The sequence below is a fragment of the Nothoprocta perdicaria genome, unplaced genomic scaffold, assembly GCF_003342845.1.
Source record: "Nothoprocta perdicaria isolate Ctin4 unplaced genomic scaffold, notPer1 scaffold_303, whole genome shotgun sequence".
NCBI classification, from domain to species: Eukaryota; Metazoa; Chordata; class Aves; order Tinamiformes; family Tinamidae; genus Nothoprocta; species Nothoprocta perdicaria.
The window spans coordinates 622,244-646,589 of record NW_020455537.1 but is presented as its reverse complement, the minus strand read 5'-3'; the positions used below and the strand labels follow the sequence as shown (position 1 = coordinate 646,589).

Genomic DNA, 24,346 nt, shown 5'->3' with positions numbered 1-24,346 from the left:
TTCTCTACTAAGTTATTTATGTCTGCAAACAAAAGATGATTTGAAGATAAAATCTCCATAGAAACTGGTGATGGACAAGATCTGAGAGAGGCGAAAAAGATTCTCAACTCAGTCTCTTCCTTAAATGATAAATTTAAACACTCTTATTTGACTGAATTAAAAAATAAAAGCACAAAAAAACCCTCCTTCAGCTGTAATTTTGCTCAATGTATTACTACCCCTTTTACATCTAAAAATAAAGGAGATTTTTTCCTTAAATACTTCAAACAACAAAAAGACATATTAATTTGATGCAAAGGTGGTACAGATTTACATTTACAGCATGCAGCCTCAGAGTTTTTCTAACCCAATTCAAAGGACCAGAACCAGATTTAGTATTTGGTGAATAACAAATATACCATTTTCCTGGGCTCTCCAGAGAGCAGCTGAGGAGCTACTTTTCTACCTGGCCCTAAAAGCTTAATTTAACAAACAACAAAACTACTAGCACTTACTTCCACAGCAGTTGCTTTTCAAGTAACTGTTCTATCATTCCTCAGCAATCTTCAGTGTTTCCCTGAAAAACAGGGAAATAAGCAATAAAATATCCCAGTTTTACAGGTAGCTAATATAAAGTTATTGAAACAAATGAGATACAGTAAAGGAATTTAATGCACAAGTGATGCAGTCACTATTTAAAACCTTGTCAGTATGCAGCCATCGATCTCCATCTACCATTTATTACCCAGTCATTCTCTTAATGATGTAGAGTAAATTTAAAATTCATAGAATAATTCAGGTTGGAAGGGAAGGGATGTCAAATGGAGTCTAGATTGACCACCTATTCAGCACAGGTCATCTATGAGATCAGACCAGGTTGTTTAGGGCTTTTTCTATTCTGGCCTTGAAAATGTCAAAGGATGGAGACTGCACAATATCTCTAGGCAGCTTGTTCTACTGCTCTACTGCACTGAGGATGAGAAAGTGTTTCCTTATATTCATCTGAAACATTCTTTTCCAGGTCACTGAATTGAAGAATTAATGAAGATGGAAAGGGACTCCTGGAGATCATTTATGCCATTCCCTTACTCAAACAGGGTCAGACTGGTTAGGATGGAGGCTCCACAATATTTCTGTGTAACTTTTTCAAATGTTTAGCTACTCTTAAGGTAAAACTGTGTGTGTATATACATATATATATATATATATTTAAGTTTAAATGGAATTTCTTGTATTTCAGCTTATCTTGTCACTGAGCACCACTGAGAAGCGCTTGACTCCATCTTTTGTACCCCTCAGGTATTTAGATACATGGATAAGATCCTCTCAACTTGACCCTCGTTTTCTCCAGGATAAAAAATCCCAGCTCTCTCAACCTCTGCTCATATGACAGCTACCCAGTCCCTTAATCGTCCTGGTGAAAATGTAAAACAAGTCAAGTCCCACTGCAAATCTCTGTGATGAAGTTGTTAGTGATCCTTCCATAGTGACCATAAATCACTACCCCAGAGACCAGCTGCCAGGAAACCACTTTTGTTGGTGGTGGGTTTTGTTTGTTTTCACTTCACTATTACTATTACTATTACTATTACTATTACTATTACTATTACTATTACTATTACTATTACTATCACTACTACTATTAAATCTATCTACTTATCCATCTATTCAAACTGTATCGGCATAACTTAGAATATGTGGAAGACAGCTTCAGAATATTTTCCATTTTTTCTTTTTAGTCTGTCCGTGCTTCCATCTCCTGTAGGCTGCCTTTTGGCCTTGGAGCTCCATCATGAGTTCTCTGTTCAGCCTTCATTAACTAATCTCCTGCTACATTTACCTGTCTTCCTGAGTATTCGGATGCACCATTCCTGTGCTTGCAGAGTACTGCCCTGAAAGCCCTGTCAACTTCCCTCAGTTCCTTTACCATTCAGAGCTGCTCCTCATAGGATCTCAAGTAAGCTGCTATCTGCTCACTGGAGGTGGAGCAACAGTACTCACCTCCTCACTCCCCTCATGGTCTTAAACTTCACAATTTTGGCCACTACAGCCAAAGTTGTAATTCATTACCACATCCCCCAAACAGCACCTCCTTTCCAATGAACAGTACCTGCACCTATGTTTACCCCTGACTGATCCAACCAGTAACTGTAACAAGACCAAGACCCTGAATTCCCAGTAACCGTACCAAGACCAAGACCCTGACTTACCAAAACCTCCTTGATTGCTTGCATCTTGCTGTGCTTATAGCAGGTATCAGGGAGGTTCAGGTTCCTCGTGAGCACCAGATTTTGGGATCCCTATTTCTTTGCCATGTATCTGTGACTCTTTCCCACAGTTTTGTCACACACACAGACTTCCTCAGATCCTGACCCACAAGCTCTCAACCACACCATCACACATTGCATAAGAGCTCGGTATATCTGACCTGCTTCTTTGCACAGAGGGCAGCCACCTTCTCATCTTCCTTGCCTGTCTTCCATGAAGAGATGGTAGATCCTTCTCAGCCTTCTCCTGGATGAGATACCACATCTGTTCCTGGGATCAGCCCTCCAGGCTTGGAAACCCTATAAGTCTCTGCCTAGCACCAGCTGGATGCGGCTTGAAACTCACTGGTCAGTAGTCAGCTGAATAAAGAACAGTTAAAGCACCCTACAAGCAGGAATAGATGATAAAGACCACTAGAAACTCCCAATTTCCTGGAAGCAAAAGCTGCTAGAGCAAAAACGTACAAGCAGGAAAGATGCAAGGTCTGCCCTTAGACTGATAAATAAAACTATTTTGGAACACTTTACATATATTAGACTTGTGTCTTTTTAGAAAAGGACATGTTGAACATTCTATCAATAGTGTTTGAATGAAAATATACTCTTAGCCTTATCTCAAAATTTTCTGCCATACAGTCTCTTGTGCGTTCCCAGTCAGGTTAACTGCAGGTTAACTGAAGCAAACTAGAAATCTAAACTGTAACGGGAGGTTTGTTCTTTTCAGATAGCCTGGGCTGAAACAGCATTTCTATTTATTAAAAACATACCCTGAATGACAAGAAATACATTCATGCCAGCTAATTTGCATCATAAAAGCTATTTCATTTAAACATTATTATCCTCTCCAAATGCTTTCAGTACTACCTTCCTAAAATTCTCCTAAAATTACTTTTTTCATCCTAATGCATATTGGTACTCCTTTCCAAGTCTTCACACTAAATGTGTATCAGAATGATTCTGCTGTAAGAGTTTCTCACACTATTATCATATTTTAAACAAGGCATGAGGGCCAGATGTGTGTGTAGATTTTTTTTTTCCTTCCTTTAAGGTTTTCATTTCTTCTTCATTTAATTAATCGGCTCAGTGGCAGGGTGCAGAGAGTGGTAGTCAGTGGCGCGGAGTTCAGTTGGAGGCCTGTAGTTAGCGGTCTCCCCCGGGGGGTCGGCCCTCAGTCCAGTCCTGTTCAACTTATTCATTAATGACCTGGATGAAGGGCTGGAGTGCTCCCTCAGCAAGTTTGCTGATGATACCAAACTGGGAGGAGTAGCTGATAGTCCTGAGGGCTGTGCTGCCATCCACAGGGACCTGGAAAGACTGGACGATTTGGCAGTGAGAAATCCCATGAAGTTCAACACGGGCAAGTGCAGGGTCCTGCACTTGGGGAGGAATAACTCTGGACACCAGTACAGATTAGGGGTGGACCAGCTGGAGAGCAGCCCCGCAGAGAGGGACCTGGGCATCATGGTGGATGACAAGATGACCATGAGGCAGCAGTGTGCCCTGGTGGTGAAGAAGGCCAACAGGATCCTGGGGTGCATTAAGAAGAGCGTCTCCAGCAGGTCGAGGGAGGTGATTGTCCCGCTCTACACAGCCCTGGTAAGGCCACACCTGGAGTACTGTGTCCAGTTCTGGGCTCCCCAGTACAAGAGGGATGTGGAGCTGCTGGAGAGAGTCCAGCACAGGGCTACCAGGATGATCAGGGGCCTGGAACATCTGCCCTCTGAGCAAAGGCTGAGAGAGCTGGGCCTGTTCAGCCTGGAGAAGAGAAGGCTGAGGGGGGACCTGATCAGTGTCTATAAATACCTCAAGGGAGGCAGTGAGGAGAAGGGGGCCGGACTCTTTTCAGTGGTGGACAGCGACAGAACTAGAGGAAACAGCCACAAGCTGAGGCACCAAAAGATCCACTGGAACTTGAGAAAACACTTCTTGACAGTGAGGGTGACAGAGCCCTGGCACAGGCTGCCCAGAGAGGTTGTGGAGTCTCCTTCTTTGGAGATCTTTAAAACCCGCTTGGACGCAGCCCTGTGCCCCGTGCTCTAGGTGACCCTGCATGAGCAGGGGAGTTGGACTAGATGACCTCTCAGATCCCTTCCAATCTTAAGCATTCTATGATTCTATGATTTGCTGTCATAAGGCTGCATATAGTCTTAGTTTCTCATTTTCTTTTCCTTTTAAAATTTTCCAGAAGCAGAAGTCATCAGTTGTTTTAATAAGGAGGACTGCAAAAGCTCTTCTCTCTTTTTCTGTTTGCATTTCTAAATTAATACACTTTTCATCTTATAATTTTGTGCAGGTATACTTAAGTAATGTTTTCCTTCACAAGGCTTAGATGAGACACTTTAGCTCTTAATATTATGATGACACTGGTGGTGCCACATGTTTAGTATGTGTGATATAACAGATTGTGAACATGAGGACTGGAACATCATATATCAAGTGTTTGACTAGATGGCTTTATATTCTATTAAACATGAAACTTGTCATTTGGAACAGTCTGATAGGTATTTTTTCTCTTATTAATGCAAATATTTACCATATATGGAACAATAATGTTATAGTGTTGTAATAATTGATATGCAGGATTGGGCCAGTAACACACACACACACACATACACACACACACACACACACACACACACACACACACACACACACAAATATTGTTAACTTTACATGCTGCTAAAATCAGCATTTGAGACAAAACTCAGTAACTCAGTTGTAACATGCTCAGGTAAACAAAAGCAGAAACATCACCTTTTTAACATATGGGGGATTTTAAGTAAAAGTTTGACAACCGAGTAACATCAACTGATTTTCCACATGTGAATTATTCTTCTTTCCTTCTTTCCTTTCCTAATTGAAGCATATATGTGACAACTTTGATCTCCTAATGACATAAATGGTTTATTTTTAGCTCTTCTGAAAATACTTTCAGGATAAAATACTGAGGGTACTTTAAATACTTTAGAAGGACTATACTTTACTTCATCTGTCCTTTCCATATATTTATGAGATATATTCGCTGCACTACTACCATGAACTACAGTCACAGACTCCTTGGTATCAGGCAATATATGCACATAGACCAATAGTGTGGACCATGTCACACACAATTTGCCTTTTAAACCTAAGCCAAGAGAAAGTGGGAAGATATGAAATCATAAGAAGGTATATATAAACACCAAGCTAATACTGACCTGAAACACAGAATTTGTCCACTTTTATCATGAGTATAAATCATTTTACAGGTTTTTGTAGACAGAGAATATTTTGAAAAGACTGTGACAGACTGTGTAAGAGGAATCTTTTTAAAAGCAATAACAGGAGGTTTGCACTAATATACTAGCTAGCTGAGATCTAATCCTCTTCCATCATCTTGGCAGTTAAATTGAATTTGTTGGCGCCTTTACTGTTCGCACATTGAAGTCCTAAGCTTTGGGTAACAACTGTGGGTTGGTATCTGGGCATATACACACGCATACACATGCTAACGGGATGTGACTGATACTTGTTTCTCCTCATAAATAATTTAATACTCTTTTTGCTTGCCCCAAGGGAACAAGTCTTTCATAACTGACATTTCAGATTGAGAAGTACAAGCATCATAATTCAGCACTTTTAAGGCCCACTGCAGTTCTCATGTAGATTACTGCAGTACATAAAGAAAGCCATTAAAATGGGGAGCTACTACTGGTCTTCCTTTATCAAACATAGTCATGGTTTTAGCCTGTAGTCATAATTATACCTATGTTCTGAATTTTGGCCAGCTAATTTTACATACATTAGAAAAAAGAGAGTCATACTCATGGGGTGCTTATGTCTTACCAACGTTTATTAATTTTTTTTTTTGCCTAAAAGATTTTACTATCATAAAATATAAAGAATAATCTTTATAACTACATCTAATTGGCAGTTGTTTTATTTAAACCTCTTTAAACATCTTTTTATTTAAACTCTTTAAATGCAGCTGCTTATTTCACTCAGAATATTTTATTGATTTTTTTATACTACATACATTATTTGGAATAAAGTTTAATGCATCTCACTCTGTAAAATCATGTTAACACCTAAGTCTTTTATACAAATCTCTGCTTTATTTGAAGCTATAACTGGGGCGAGAAGGGGGAGATGGTGTTCATTTTTAATTTGCAGTGCTAATCCCAAAGGACTCCAAACTACAAAATAAATTTGTGCTGTAGTTTTTGGAGTTATAAACACAAGGTTTTAAAAGCAATCTATAGCCAAACTTGTCAGCAGGGATGTACAGTGCAACCTTTTGCCCAGAAATGCAGCCATCAGAAAAAGACAGTCTATGTTTCAAAAAAATAAAAAGGCCGCCAAAACATTTTATTACAGAATTCAAGAAGAGTTCAGACTGTGAGAAGATCTGCCATGACATTTTCTGGGAAACTGCTGTTTGCCTAGTCAAAAAAAAAAGAAAAAAAAAAAAGTCTTGAATTTGTTCACTTTTCCTTTCAAGCTCACAGGTTTTGCTGTGATAAGATAAGTGGTATAAATCCTGGTAAATTGCAATACAAGCAATACTCTTTTAACAGTTTCTAATTTGCCTTAAATAAGGTATACTAAGTCCAAAGTAGGAAGCTGAGCCTGAAACAGGACTCTAGCTTCATGCCTTTTCCCCCTTTTAATTCCCTGATCCTTTCTGTCCAAAGCAGAGAGAAGGAGTCCTCAAAACCTTGCTCTTTCTGGTACTAGTAGCTGCAGTATGGGCAAGAATCTCAGAGATGCTAGGTAGAACCCTCACCCTGGATGTGAGAATCCTCACCCTGGAAAGTGGAAATTTCTCAAAAAAAAATGTTTAAATTCAATTTACTACAGTCCTCTGCATCTTCCGCCTGCAAAAGTGAAATGGAACCCAGATCTCTCCTCCTTCTTCCCTTTCACCCTGCATGTTGCAAAACATGTATTTCATCAGAGTCAAACTGTCATATCCATACCACAGAACAGGAAACAGCCAAATCAAAACGTACACTGAACCCTACAGCAACATGCAGTGATCAAGGGTTGTATTTTCTACATTTTACTTCTAAAATAAAGTTACTGCTGAATTAAAGTTACTGAGCTGAACTTCTGAAATAAAGTTACAAGAAACACGGTATTTCCTCAATCCTCCAAACATCATTACCATTATTTCTAGCTCTTCCCATTTTTATTCTAAGGGTTTTAAATGGCATTCTTCTAACATCTTCCCCATTTTCTGTTTTTTTTTCTTTTTAATTACCTAAAGCTAAAACTAGTTTTGATCATATCCATCTGGCTTATCTTCTTATAGCTGTTAGATTGGAACTACCTTCCCCATGGCTTTGCTCAGTCCATATATTACTTTGCCTCTGGGAATCTATAATCTAGTCTCCTCATCTTCCTTCTCCCTCAGTTTTCAAAATTACCTTATGAAATGGATTTAGGAATGATATTCTCTTATCATCTGAAAACTGAAGTTGGCTTTATCATACCTCTCACTGAGTTTGCAGACAAATGGCCCCTTTAGAGGGAACAATGAATATAAATACACTTCTTAATCACTCAAATATCCTGTATACTAAAGCAAACACAACATTGTGGGCTTGTTTTTTAAGTGAATGAAACATCTATAAAAATGACAGCAAATATGTAGACATTTATTATTGATGTAATTATAGCTTGGCTGTCTCACAATAATGTAATCTATAGTGTTTAAGTAAGATTAACATATATGCCAATACATTCATCACCCATTTCCCACTTCCCTTAAAACTTGGTTCAAAATTTACTGAAATCAAGGGAAAAGAATCCACTGATGTGAAAGAGCTTGAGATTTTATTTTTTTTTTCCTTGTCTGGCCCTTAAAAATGTCTATTTCTCTTATTCAATAAAATAAGAACCATGGATCTTTCCAGTCCTGAAATTTTCAGGTGAAGGAGAACCTAACTGCATTTGTAAAACTATGCTGCTATACTAGTTTCATATGCACCTGAAATTGCATGAAAAGTAGGATTTGCACTACAGGTGCAAACACTATCTATGTGCAAACATTTGGAGATTTTTTTTGCTTCTGCCCAAGATGCTGCATGATGAGTTGCCTTCCTAAGCTGTATTTCACATATAAAGGCTTCAAATTATCACAAATAGTTAGCAAATCTGAGTACAAAAGCTTGTGACACAAGTCAAGTAGCTTGCCTTTCATAAATGCTAGGTATTAACTAACTGAAAAATCCACATTCACCTCTTGTTTTAAAATGAGTTAAAATTTAGCAACCAGAGCAATCAAAACAACAAAATTGAATAGTTTAGAATGACAAATTACTACCTGTTCTGTTTCTTCAAGAAACAGAATGCACATGTACCAAATGTCTTGGATAGCAACTTCAGCTCCCCTGTTATCTAGTCTCAGAAATTATAAACAAAGATCCACCATCTGAATATAAGGAATGCCATGTACATGTACTACCATTAGAAATGGAAACAACCTGTATAAAGTTTTGGAGGCATAACTCATATTTTATGGAGCATATCATTGTATTTGGTTGTTTACGAGACATCGAATAGCATGACAAATGAAGTGTGACACAGTAAGTCAACTTTAAAATAAAACAAAACTCTTCTATTTCTGGATCTGCTGCTTTGGGTTATCTCTAAACAAAACATATCCATAGGAATGGAATAATAAAATATTCAGTGCATTTGAAATGTCAAGGGTTGTGGCAGTTCAGCTAGAGTTAAAGTGAGACTGAAGAAAGCCTGCCCTTCTGGCTTTCCAGCTAAAGAGCAGATTTTAGTTCCTTATGCCTAAGTACAGTTTAGAATAGCCTTGAAGATGAATATAGTTACAATTGTTTATGAAAACAGATTTAAGGTCACTTCTGTTCACTGATTCTTCAGTATTGAAGGCTAGGAACTACAACTCATAACACACTCATTTTGTAGAACCAGTTTGCATATCAATTGAGGGATATGCAGCACTCACTACTGCGGTGGTGCATCAGATAGTAAAAACAGTTTTTTTATCAGTCAACCAACTTTGTATATTTTAAATAATCTGATAAATATTATCTCTGCTATGCTCCTTAAATTCTTACAGAAATTCTTACTTAACTGAATAGTTAAACCTACTACTTAAAAAAGTTTCAGTGGGAGTCCCTTCTGATATTGGATGCAAGTTATTTGACTGAAATTTGACTGAATCACATCATTTTAAAACTGGTCAGGAATCACAGTCATGCTTTGAGAGATAAATGTATTTAGATATAGTTATAGCTAAACTGTATTATAGAATCATAGAATCATCATAGTTGGAAAAGACCTTCAAGATCATCAAGTCCAGATGTAAACCTATCACCATCATGTCTGCTAAAACATGCCCCTAAGACCCTCATCTATATGTTTCTTAATATTCCATTTAACCTGTGAACAGCACTCAAGGTTAAGGGTTTCTTCTCCCCGCTCGCTTTTTTTTTTTTTTTACTTATATACAAAAAAGCAGATCTAGAATATAACAGAAATGTGTATCAGAGCACACAAGCTTTTTATTATAAAAAAAATGCTTCATTCTTAGATTATTATTGAATTGTTACATGCATTAGAATCTCTTGCATTACTCTCTTCCACACTCCTGTGGAAGATGCCTTTGCGTTTCAGGCTGTAGCCTGTAATATTTCTCTCCGTCACTAACGATAATATGATAATAGTAATGATAAGTACCCTAGAAAGTGCTTAAACACAAGGATATTCAGTGAGCCAGAGGTGTTCTGCTGTAAAGTCTCAACTCAAGACTGACCAGACTGAAAAATCTATAACTACATCTTGTAGTTTTGCAGATGAGAGTTCTGGCATTTGAAAAAAATAGGGATGGGCTCACACGATATGTGCCCATTTGTCCCCAGTTATTTTTGTTTGTTTGTTTGTTTTTTATTTGTTTTGGTTTTGGTGCTTTACTTTTTCCTACTTTTTTGAGGAGGAGGATAAGGGGATGTTTTTGTTTTAAGCATAAGGCTAATCTAGAAAGTAATCTCAGAAGAAAAAAAAAAGAGGTTGGGCTTATTTGAGAGCTACAGTCTGATGTGCCCAAAATTTCAAAACTTCAAGGAATCTCTAAAATAGAAATAATGGGGAGAAGAGAGGGGAATCTAATCATTGACTTTGAAAACATAAAAAACATTTATACAGAAGATGGAGATTCTCTTTCCACAAGGATGAGGCAACGAGTACAAATTAATTTATGAGAAACTCTGTTCAGATATAAGAAAACCAAACTTCACTGGGACATTAACTAAACATTGCAATAGGGTGACCAAAGTAAAACAGTGGTGCAAAATCCACTGCAGGAATTATTCAAGACTTGGCTTGACAGGACCCTGAATCCCCTGCTCCGAGCAAAGTATTGGACCAGATGATTGCCAGTTAACTTTCCAATATAGGACTTCCTGTGAGTTTAAGAGAGGCAGCATCCACTATCATCCAGTGTAATTAAGCAATTTGTGGTGGTGGGTTTTGTTCCAACTTCTCCCATTTTAAGGCATCTTAAAGTGTATTGACATACCAGTAATAAAGAACAGCATAGCTTAGTCATAAAAACTTTACTGAACCGAATGCCTTACAACCGTTAGTGAGGAAGCTGTTATGGTTTTTGTCTAACATAAAGGTCACTTGCTTCTCTTTGAGCCTATTACTTATTTTCCTGCCTACCGCAGGTACAATTCTTTTCTTAATCAGTTTTGAACACATTTTATAATATCCTTCCTCTGTCCCTTTTCCAAGCTAGAACAATCCCTTTCCAAGGGAAGGAATCCAAACAGTCTTTCCAGAGAGGTGCTAGAAATATTTTTTTTAGTAGAAAAGTTCCTACTTCTCTCTGTGGAGATGGCTAACACAAGAGACTCAGTGCTAGTCCCTTCTTTCCCATGAGATCAAGGAGGCACAGAAGTGCTACTGCAGAAGTTTGTCCTAAATTTTAGTAACTGAACCACAAAGTGATTCGGTTTCTTTGTTAACTCACCCGTTTGTTTCTGAAGCCAGAATCTTGCAGAAATGCTTTCCATCAGCTGAATTTGCTTGTTAGTTTTATCTGCATATAACGGACAGTATTAGATATTTTATGAAACACTTGGATTCTCAAATAAATACTTATTTTAATGAGAGCAAAGGGAAGATTTTATGAAAGATATTTTGAGATTTGCAAAATTGTGGCTCTTCAAATAAAGCAGAGACTGATTATTATTTTTATCCATCTTTGTTGTTCCTCATAGAATCATACACATAGGTAAAATTCTATCATCTAATGCACTATTGGCAAGATCAGAACAGAAATATTTCATTAGAGTAGTAATGGTTACAAGTGAGTTAACACTCCTTAGCTTGATATCAGAGTTTAAATGCAAATCCTCGCAGAATATTCACAGCTATAAGCTTAATAACTATAACATTATTTCCAGGTATTTTAGTCTATCAATGATTCTAACCTTGTCTAATTCTTACTGAGCCATACAGAAAGGTACAGAAAATATGACCTAGATTGAACAGTGCAAAGAGGAAGAACACACAGGGGACACAGGTGTTAGCATCCTAATTAGAAAATGAAACAGTTAATATGAGAAGAAACATATTTTCTTTCAGTATAAGAGGAATTGCTATAAGTATGTGTAGTAGTGTCATCAATCACTGCCTCCTCCATGGAGAAAAAAATATTAAGACTGATAGTGCCCCAAAATTTTTAATTTTTTCCTTATTTGTGCAAAATGTGTCCTTAGTCATTAATTCTGTTACAGTTCAGAAATTGAAACAACACAAAGGCGACATTTAAATAAGATTATAGGTCTGAGTTAAACTGACAAGAAAAGCATTTAAAAATGACATTGAAAATTCTTATATGACAATGTAGAAGGGCAATAATAAACTCACACAACAGTTTTTCATTTCCTGCTTTTGTCATCCAACAAAGACTGTTTGCACTATTTAAATAATATTTATGTTTATGGAACATTCAAAAACCCTCTAAAATGTGGCAAAGTTAAAAGCATATTAGCATAAAAAAATACTAGAATGCAGATTGCTGCTAGGTACTATTTGCAATATGTCTGTTAAACTGTTAACCCACATACCTTTGGCACCCATTAGAAGGTGTACAGCTCATTCCATGAAGGTACAATGGGGCATGCTAGCTGAAGGGATGTGTATAGCTGCAAATAAAGAACACCAGGTTACGCGAGTGTTGTTACTCAGAAGTTAAAAACTCCCATTACTTTCCATAATGTTAGTGCATTTTATTATAAGGACTTTACTTATACTCTTAAACTCTTTACTTAAGAGTTTATCCTCAAAAAATTGTCAAATGTATCCATTTTAGCACATAACTTGTCTATTGCTAAGGTAATTTTTTTGTGACTCCATTTTCACAGATCAACAAGTATGTGATGAAATTCAATGCAAAATCCAGGGAAACTTGTCAATGGTTATAGATAACAAAATACATTCCTCCTAAGAATTTATTAACTATAGATGGTAGAAGAATTTCCTATTTTCAGTTTTGACACAGCAGAACATATGAGCATAATATTATTAATATTTAATTAGTAATATTATCATTAATATGTGTTAATAATATAATTAATAAAAGTCTTATGTTACTAACACTGAAGCCTATTGTCTACACAAAACAAAGGATGAAGCCAGAGCCTATGGTCTGTATGCAACAGAAGATTAAGTTAGAACAGCAGCAATCCCAGCTTCTGAGGCTGTTGCAGTAGGAATGAATCAAAATTGTAACACAGTTACAGTAAAATAATCAAAAATCCCAAAGATGTTCTCAAATAAGAAAGTGCATGAACAACAGATGAAGCCTCTTGAGTTCCGAGAAGCTTCTTAACTCTAGACTCAATCACTAGATGTAAGCTTCTTCTCTGCCCCATATGTTTATTTTCTTGCCTTGAAAACAACACATGCAGTCAAATAAGAGAGTAAAAATGAGCATAAATACATATTTGTATATTCTTGTAATGATCACACTAACCCATAAGGAGACTAAAGCAATTCTTCCAAGTCAGTTATGGCATACAAGATGTTTTTACCATAAAATTATAGCAGGAATGAATGAAGGTGCATCTTCTGTATTTTCTAGAAAAATTGGTCAGTATTCAAAAGTTTTGGAAAGGTTTTAATTAATAATAAGTGGATAATCAAGTTTATTCTATTTCAGACAGATGTCTGCTAGAGGTATATTCTAAAAGAACATATACCATCCTACTTTTATTAATTCTGCTGAATTTTCTCATTCAAGAATCATTATTTTGAGTAATGATTAATATAATTTAAGACCAAGGACTACTGAAACCAAATCTCAGAAGAGCATTAGGTAAAAAATGCCAAAATATTCTAATTTTGACAAGTTCCTATCTAAAATTCTCTGAATTCAAATGGTTTGTGGTTTTGATTTAAATTTAGTATTGTGCTTTGAGTTTCATCTCCTAACCTTGGTTTGTATCATCTAAAAGTTGTTAGTGCTATACATATATCATTGCTACATTATATATAACATACAAATAAATCATATTTATAGTATTAATATTGCATTTATGTATATTTACATATATAATACACAATAATACTGCATTTCATTCAAGTCACTATAAGTGCTGGTTACATCTGTTCTCCTACCTCTGTGTTATTTTTGGTAAAAGTATAGTGATTAGGGAAATGAGTAGTCCAGGATAACTATCTATTCCACTTAACTGATCATGTAGTAACTAAATGGGCTGGTTAAATTCATTAAAGAAATTAAGCTCTATTCACATATGCAGCTTCCCTTGAAACTGCTGGAAATTATCTCAAAATAAGTGAGGATATTCTTCAATCCAACTGTCCTTCATCTTTCCTCATCCTAGGTTAGGTGTATTTAACACGGTGGAAGTTATTCTGCTATTTATCTGGGATTAGCTCTATAAACAGTAGATAATTAATTTGCTTTTATCACATGATAAACTGCAGCTACATTAATATTCCCAACTGCTTTCTAAAAAGCTTATGGGCCTCATGTATAAACTGAATTACTTGAGTCATCAATTAAATAGCAGTGCATGGTGGCCCAGTTTTCCTACAATTTTCCTGCAAAATTCAAAGAAATGTGGTTATCTCTATAACCAAAAAGCACAGCACAACAAAACCTAGTTTTAGTCTAGATGTTTCGAAGAAAGAAGGGAAAGAAATCACATTGCAGCTTGAGGATCCATAAGACACCCAGAAAGATATCACTTCCATGGACAAAATAAAGTAGTGCATATTTTACTAAAATGACCATTGTCCAATTAAGAATAGTAAATGTATATTCACTTTACATCACAGTACTACTCTTTGTGAAGATTCTTCTAAAATCTCAAATCAGTCTTACTGCATTTAATATTTTTTCCTTCACTGTCCTGATTGATGACATCTATCTTTGTACACCAAACTGCACATAACATCATTACTAATAAACAGGAAGCAATCAGGAACAAAGAAATGTGCAACGTTCAACACAACAGAAGGATATGACATACATCATACTGTCAGAATATTCATTAAATCTTGTTGAAAAGGGCTCAACAGAAGTGCAATAAGAGTCTCTTCATTTCTCTGAAAATCCTAATGTCACCTTGAGAACCTGTGACAGAGCTCATCTTCATCAAACTTGTAGAACTAGTAGGCTGCAAATACGTAATCCCAAGGTCCCACTCAACACTATTCCCTGGTCACATAAAGCAGATGGACTTGTGTTTGCCAATTACTTCTGGTGTCAAACATGATGCTGTAGTCTCTCAAGAAATTAGGTCCCAAGCTATTTAAAGCTTTTTCTTTTACTTCCACTTACTACCATTAGTTTTCTTTTTCTCTTCTCCTAGGCCAAACCAAAATCATCTCTGTCACTTTTTCTTTTGCCCATGTTAACATGCTAGGAGCATATGGATCAGATACGAATGCACAAAGTGAAAACAGGTATTTAATTTGTCAGAGAATGTTAGAATTAAGTTTCAATACTTTTAACATCATCCATCATCAATATAACTAATTGCTATTTACCTATTTTTGAAGTTTCAATTTTTCTCACAGAACACCAGTGCAGCAACATTTTGACAAATTATTCATTGCATACAAACAGAATTACTGAATATATAAAATATTATTTTATAATGACAGGTCTTTCCACATGTGCTTTTGCTCTGGAGAATCAATTATTGATTTATTTCAATTGCTGTCTTTATAAATGCAAAAAAATATGCGGCTATTGACCATGGACAGATAAAAAATCTGTTTACACATGAAAATCAAAGCAAATGACCTTATAATTTAGAAAACTTTAAAAGATCAGGAGAAACCATATTTAATAAGTGAGGTGGTTGAATCACTATAGGGTTGGGTAACTGAATGGTTCCGAGTCTTCATTTAACATGGATGAAGCTAGACACAATGTGGACAACAAACAAGATTGTCTCATGTTATATTCATGTTAATGAAATAAAATCATATAACAGGAAATGACCTGCAAGACTGGTGGTATTCACTCTGATTTTAGTATTTTTGAGTAGGTTGCAGATAAAGAAGCAACAATTTTCCTTCTTCCCTCCCACTGAAACAGAGTATCTTTTTTTGCAAACTTTATTTTTCAAAATATTTATGTCAAATTCAGCACCTGCTCTAAAGTTACCAAAGTAAAATTCATATATATGAACTGCAGTTGTTCATAAAACATAAATGATGTAAGAAGAAATTTCTGTATGTTTTTCTAATATACATTACAACATGAGTTTCCACCAAACATCTGTTGTTCTAAATAATATTAAATACTTCATACCATTTTTTTTGGCAAATATGGTTTAAGGAAGCTGATCAAAAAATACCATATCCTTAAATATTTAGATACTAAAATTCTTACAAATAAAATTAATATAGTATTTTAAAGTGTTAATCTGACCTTATTTCACACGGATTAAATACCTATGTACTCCATGCAATGGCCTAATGCATCACATTTACAGCAGAGACACAGCACAACTGTGAATAGTTAAAGCCATGTCAAATACAAGTTAAATACACCTGCTGTCAGAAGAAAGAGGCACATCTCCTTTGAAGTCGTTTGTCTTTCCCAAGACCACCCAGAACTGCACTCATTTACTATTTGCTGCAATTTATTAAAACTAAATTATATTAAAACTAAATTAAAATTAAATTAAAAACTAAATTATTAACAAAAATAAGTGAAATAATGACCCTACAAAACAATATTTTTTTTATAAAGTCACACATAAAATTTTAAATAACTTTTTTGGTAATGTTACTCTATTGTCTTTACAAAACTAGACCATTTTGCACATTTATAGTTCTTCTGAAGGGCCTGTTGCTCATGAAAATTAAAGACAATTTCCACCAGTAATAAAATTTATTGTAAAAGTACGTTAAGCATCATTCATGTTTCAAGCTAAGAGCTAAACTTGGTGTGATGGCATTTTACTTGTGGGTATGTTTTCCCAAGGCTGTCTTTGCCCTCTGTAGCTTCTGGTTGTACAAGTGAGAAATAGACATGAGAGAAAGAAAAAGACTATTAATGTTACCCATTATGGGAAATTTTATGAACTTATATTAAAAAATAATATTTCAAAGCCACTAATTTCACAATTAATTGTCATTTGTAGTTAATTCTTTGCCTATTTCCCCAGAAGAAAGACCTTCATTGTTTGCCAGATGTCGAGTCTGAGCCATTCATGTTCCTGATATTTATTTGCTTGTTTAAAGAACACAGAGAATAAGTTGGACCTCTGTGGTATTCAGACAGATAACATAATAGCATTAAAACATTAATATCCAAATAAAATAAAGCCTGCAGGTGTACCACTCCTTAGGAAGTTTGCACATAAATAGGCAGTTAAATATATATCCGGCTATTTACATTAGTCCTATAATGTTTGCATGGTTATCATAAATATGCTTATAAATTTCTGTCCATAGTCATAAAAAGTCAATTACTTTTTTTTCTAACAACACTCTGCTGAAGGTGATACTATGTTTCAAGATAACATGGGTGGGATTTAATTGACACTCGATTCCTGTGCCTTTTCAGACACTCTAAGTAACCAAAGTCACACGGGCCTGAAATGAACTAAATTTTCAATTAATTATTATTGTTATATTTTTTAAAAGCTTGTATGAAATTCAGTTGCCTAATCTCAGATGTCTAGTACCACTGCAGGATATCCTATCTGGCCTTCCAAAGGTGCACTTGCTCAGGCAAGTGTCTTAGAAGTTTATCTTTATAAGCCTCAGAAGTTGAATTTTCACCCAAACTACTACTATCTTTAAAATCTTCCGTAGAAGCCTTAGAAAGGATGAAGTAAGAGATTAAAAAAATGTATTTTAAAATTTCAAGTAGGCAAATATTATAGTTTATCTGAAAGACACCACAGGAGGAAAGTTAAAATTTGACAGTTTCTTATGAGTTTACTAAATGGACATGGATTTCAAGTTTTCATTTTTTGCAGTTTTGTTTATAGTATATCATCAGAAGATGAAGATAAAAAGAAAAAAGATCAAGACAAAAAGAAAAAAAAATTAAGGCTGTGTAATTCCATTAAATTGAAACTGATGAATTATTGGTCTTTCTATTCTGCAACTGTGCCAATTGCCTTCTGAAGAAGTTGCAGTATTGCTTCTTCTGAGTTGTACGCCAGAAAACATCTTTTCTTTTAGGATTTAAATGCTTCCTTTTTGCTATATGATTTTCCTGCTCATTAACCTAACCAATATCTCTTACAGCAGCTGTTCGCTCCCTTACAGCAGCTGTCCACTTCCTTTACTGATGGTTAACAATAGAACTTAACACACTCCATTTACCTCAGTCCTCATATTTCCACCTGAATATTTTTCACATCTTTCCCACTGTTCTCATTCAACTAGTAGAACTCCTGGGAAAATTCTGAGAAAAAGCTGGGCGCTGAAGAACCAAGTCCCTATGGATTTAATGAAAAACAACGTTCTTTTGTGGTAGGAATTGAATGGGATATAATAAAAGATCACCTGTAAAACCAAAGTAAAGACTAGAGAAAAGCTGATGACACATAGATTTGAAAAACTTGTGGTCAAGATTGATGGAGAACAGAACTTTCACTTTACCACATTTTTATCAACTTCTCTGAGGTTACATCAGAAACTCAGCTACCCTAGCACATTATTTCTTTTTAAATATTTGCTTTTTTAAAGGCTGTCATTAATTTTTAATCCACTCTTTGACTGCCAGTATTCCAATACAAATCCTTATGGGAGTCTAGTCGGGATGTATCTACACAGCTCTGCTTCAGTATGAAGCCTGAAAAGACAGCAGATGATGCACAGCAGCACACACAGCTCTCTAGAAGTTGGTAGTTCCTTTTTCACCTTTGCTATTGTTTTAAAGCATTTCTAAGTAGCATAGAGAACAAGTAGATAAATTTATCTTTGCACATTTTTATGAAAAATCATCTTATCTTTTCTGACTCATCACAATTTGTGAAAGAAACTACTGATAATGAGATGACTGAAAGGTAGAACAAGATTCCTGGTACAGCTAAAAATGAGTCACATTAAGGGAAGCTTAAGTACAAGACTTTCCATTCTTTATTCCAGCCATCTGTTTAGGCCATATTGATTCAAGGATAAGGCCACTTGAAAAGAAAAACAGAGATAGTCAAAGATTGTGCAACAGCTAAAATTATCCCTTGCTCCATCTCCTACTTCTTTTCCAGGACCATGTGTCCCTGTTACACATATAATTTTGTAAACATATTACAGCGAAAAAATGTAAGATACACCTTCTTCACATATAGCATTTCTAGCATGAATTATAATTTTCTTTCTTTCCTATTTGCAGAGAATAACCTCCAAAAATAAGACTTTTTCCATAGAATGAAATTTTATTACAAAAGTCTTTAGCAGATTTAAATTCAGAACCACATGCTAACACTTCAAGTCTGCAGATGTTTGGATTTGAAATGAAACCATTTGCCCATATAGTGTGATCAGTTTACATATGTTGCTTTAGGTTACTCGTTGTTTGAGCTGATGTCTGACACAAAAAAGCCTCTTTCCATGTCCCTTCTGTTCCTCCCCTCAACAGTCAAGAATTCATTTTCTTCTTATTATTTTTGAATGATAATAGTACCACGACAAGTTCATTCCATGCCTCATGCAATCCTTTCCTTTCGTGGTACTTTGAGAAGCATTAACATCAATTGCATTTTTTCCTCCCTTTACGTAAAGATTGAATATCCAGCTGTTACCTTAATTAAGTCTGCCACAGGCAAGGATCTGGCTTTAAGTACCTGCAGAGAGAACTTTCATGGTGTTTTAATGACTAGCTTTAGATTGAGCAAAGTGACTCAAGAGCTAACGCAAGGAAAAGCTTAGCTCAAATGAGTGTCAGAGCTGTCAATTTCCAATTAGGAGACTTGTTTGTCTCTCACGACAGTGAACTGCCACAAATTACATGCTGTAACACTGTTGGTTAATCTTTTGCCACCTGACAGATGGAAGTAAATCAGTTGACTTATGATGATCACTTCCAGGAAGTAGGGAAATATTTAAATCTTGGCATAGTTTTGCATCTGTGAGAACAGTATTAGGAGACATCATAACAGCAAGCCATTATTTTCAGACAAGGTGTCATCTGAAGTGTGTGTGGGGTGCAATGAGTGCCAGGAGAGGGGGAGAATATGAAAGGCATTATTCAACCATGTCTCAAAGCCTTCCCACTTGAGGAGAAAGGATATGATTGTTCATATCTTTCATATTTTATGTCTTCACAAAATTGAATATAATTTCAACAAAATTAAGTTGTTATGTGTGTATTTATAAAAGAAATGCACACAAGTTTCTTGAAGCAGTGCTTGCTGATAAATAACTAGTAACTTTATATAACATAACTTTAAATTCCTTTTTGCTTTCTAGTAGAAAATTAAACTCAAACTCTCCCACAGTTAAGGAGCTCCGGAGGCATATTTACACTGTAAAACTAACAGGATGGGTATACAATCACATATACATATCACAGGATACAGAATGCTATTTACATCTCAGGAAAGGAAACAAGTGGGTACCACTTTATCATTAACTTGGCCTCCTTATGCTCATGAAAGATGATTCAGTCTCAAAATGCACAGCCTCATCCTATTGTTGTCACCTTCCCACTTGCAGATACATTCACTCCATTTCTCCTGTGCTTATACAGATAGACCTCTTGTTTTGTTCAGATTACAGGACAGAGACACTCAGGGGCTAGATTAAGATTACACCATCATTAACAAACTCAACGCCCCTCTTAAATTTTTCCAATTTATTTTAATACTTTTCGATTTGGCCCCCACTGCAAAAGGCTCTTTTCTTTGCTCACAATGCTCCTCCATATGCTTCAGAAGTCCTTGTGCATATAGGCAGTATTATCAGGACTGCTAATTAAAAAGATTGCAGTTTTGCGTTCTTGGATGGATATAAGTTATATTAAGAATTGCTATCCTTTCTCTCTTCCTTTACATTTTTTTCCTGACAAATTTTAAAATTATGTTCTAGAAGGGGACTTTTTACTCTGATTTACTAATCTAAATCATTTGTCTTCCTTCTTATGCATAGTGGTTTTATAGCTTGTTATGTCCACTTTAAGAAAGACATGTGGTTTATAAAAATTTTAACTCACAATGCACCCAAGAAACATTCCACATATCTGTGTTGAAAGGATTCTGCAGTGGTATTTAACCAAATGAATGCTGTGCCTTTAAAGTATAATATATAATATTGCATTTTTCAACACTTTGTACATCTGTGCATATATACATATAAATACATATATGTATTTGTGCGTGTGCATATAAAGTTGTTTTTGTGAAACTTTTCTTAGCTACACCATTGATTTTTTTCTGCATATATAAAGAATTTAGATAAATATTAAAAAATATATACATTTAATGAAATCAGAGTTAAAATTTAAACACCCAAGTTACAAAATAAGCCTGGTCATAATCTTTCAATTTATCCAGAATGTATGTATATATAAGCATATACAGCTTACAGTATTTCAATCAACACACATGCCAAATTATGTAACTGCTATAATTTACACATGTTAGAATTGACTCCCTCAGATTATACATAAAAATTCTTAAGCTTTAAAGAGATCTTCTAAATTTCCTGTTCTATCATTGAAAAGATGTCCTTGGTTAACAGTTAATATATTGTATCTTCTTCCTATATATGTATTAAAACCCTTGTCTCCTCTGCCATATGTTTCTAAATAAGTTAGTCTGAACTCTCATAGACATTAATATCACACTTATATCCTCAGATTTCAACTTCATTTATATAGAGAACTTAATATTAAGACAACACAAAAACCTACCATTACTAAGCTTTCACGTATGGTCATTGTATGACATTCTGCTGCCTTATATTAATCTTTCAAAGCTGTCATTTAAAATGTAAATATAACTCTCAGTGGATTATCTCATTACTGTGATTCATGAATAATTAGGAGAAAAGCAATAGCTAAACTGGAACACTGGAAGTCTGTCAGGTTATGGTCCTTAAAGATCATATTTAGTTCAAAATTATTAATTCTTCTCCTCTTTCCCACAACAGCGAAGCTTTCAAAACTTCACCCCTTCGTAAGCCTTCTTCTGGTGTCCAATAAAGCTTGAGTTGATAATCTCCCTTTTCCTCAATGGGGAACTAACTGGGTCTTTCCAATCTCTGGTCATATGGTGGGCAAATCAGATGGTTAGAACACTTCATGTGCCAGAATACATGTGGTATCTGCAAGGGAATCAGTACAGTTACACAAGATGCGTGGACTATCCATACCCTTCTTGAGTGACCAAAGGCTGAATTCTGCTAAATGTGTCCATTTTTAATTATTTAAATACATTTATTCATTCAATTATTTTTTTAACCCTGGTCATTTGTACTGAACCAGATTAGGGAACAACTACACAGTAATGTCACTAAGCTCTAATGGACAGTAGCTTCTGAAGAAAAGAACAGCGAAGCAGTGACAAGCATATGGGGGTGAACTAAGAATCCTCATTTGATTCAGCTGTAGCCAGAAGAGATTACATTACCACAGAAAATAAGAAAGCTCCCTATTTCTCTTTCCCAACTACATGTCTTGCCTGCAAAAAAAAAAAAAAACTTAAAAGCTTATGAATAATGTAAATATAATACTTTTATGAAAAATCATCTCAGTATAGGGAATCATGTACATTAAAATTAGTAGAAAGATACTAAAAAAATATAAACATGAGACTTGAAAAACTTAAAATGAACAGAAATTGGGTCTTCCATCTTCCACTTTGAGTATGAATTTCTAGCCTTAGAAAAGAAACTTCGAAAAAGAACAATAAAGAATAAAACAGGAAACAAACAAACCAAAAAAAAAAAAACAAAAAAACAAAAAAACAAATAAAAGAAAGATACATACCAGTACACACCAGAATATGCAGTTGATAGAATTACTCGGATAAAACAAACTAACAAACTCTAAGAGAAAATATTAAGAAAACATTTAAACAACTATTAGTTAAAATAGGAACTGTTGGAGAAAAAGTTAAGAAATCCCTGAGGTTCTCGGTCATCGTTTAAATCAAAGGGCACACTCCCAATCCCACAATACAGGATTACTGGAAACTCACAATATATATGCTTCCCCTTCTTGAAACTAATGGCATGGCAAGAGATACAGATTTCAGATTATCTTTGCAGTAAAAAAGGTTAATATATGGTAAACAAGCTATGTCATCATTTGTCACAGACAAATATTGGTCTCACATTTCTTAAGTATTGAGTTCGTTTTCTGTTATAACTGCAGTTTGGACCTTCATGTGGACAAAGCTACAGTAAAATGAAACACTACAGAGATCAGTAATAGTACTTCTCCCCTCAGCAACATTTGAAGGAAAACAAACATGACAATGGCAGACTTAACCTGCACACATATTTTATTAGTTTGGAATAACAGCTTGACTTCAATGCAATTGCTTTAATATTAAATAAAAAAAACAGACATACACGGAGGAAGAGCTAACAAACATAACAGAGACAAACATCCCTTGACAGCTACATATGAAAACAAGAGCAAGAAACACCAAATTTGGTACATGAAACAGCTAACTAAATAAGAATTTGCTGTATGGTTACTTTTGAATAAACAATCAAACAAGTTACTATGACAATCACAACTAAAGTAACATTAATTTTGTTCACATGCACAAAATCAGATGCGATTGAATCTAAAAAATTCTTTATCGCAAGTATAAGAACACTACAAATAGAGGAGAATAATTTTCCTTTGTAGTAGGAGCATAGTTGAATGTAAGGGGATATGATGATTTTCCATAAATACATTCAGCAATGTACAATTGTTTTCAAGAAAGTCATAGATAACTATGATTCCTAGTCATATAAGGGATGTCTAGACTCCCTCTGGAAGGGAGTTGATTTAATCTCCCTCCTTCTTCCCAAAACCAATGTCATTCTTAAACAACATGTTTCTAAGCATATTCCTAAAAGACTTCCAAGGATGAAGTCTCTATACTCTCCTTTAGCAATCTATTTTTAATATTAAAATATTTTTACTGTGTCTCATCCAAGAATGCCTTATTGAAATTTAGATTCATTATAAATTATTCCCAAACTCTTTGGATCAGAACAGTATAATATTTTTGCTTATTTGAAATACAGTGAGGCAAGGGAACATGGTCATATCTTCTTAGGATAAAGAACTGAATTTATTCAAATATTTCCTTATAAACAATTAGGTATCTAATTGTTCTTTTGCTTCTGTCCTGGTTTCTTAAATACTATATACCCTTCTTGAGATGCCTACATCTGTAAATAGTAGTCATGCCTATGTCTGCATGTGATAAATACTTAAAGGAACACTTGCAGGCGTGGAAACACAATTGTTAAATTGTTGGACTGGCCCTTGTCATGTTTGGGCAAATAGACTTGCATTTTCTAAAATGATTCTCAAGAATGGGAAGAAACAATTCCCATCAGGCACTCTTGATGCAACTATCCTCTCCTGAAAGGGAAGAGAACACAAGGGGATGTATCAGCCATTTTGT

General features: G+C 35.2%; 1 long non-coding RNA gene across 1 annotated transcript; it reads right to left on the bottom strand.

The window, feature by feature from the left end:
* Nucleotides 1-6,301: 6,301 nt before the first annotated feature.
* Nucleotides 6,302-12,389, bottom strand: LOC112949998. The gene is made up of 3 exons (XR_003249920.1): nucleotides 12,341-12,389; nucleotides 11,239-11,307; nucleotides 6,302-6,667 (listed from the first exon to the last, which is right to left on the bottom strand). It is a non-coding gene; the product is annotated as an uncharacterized LOC112949998 (long non-coding RNA).
* Nucleotides 12,390-24,346: the final 11,957 nt, after the last annotated feature.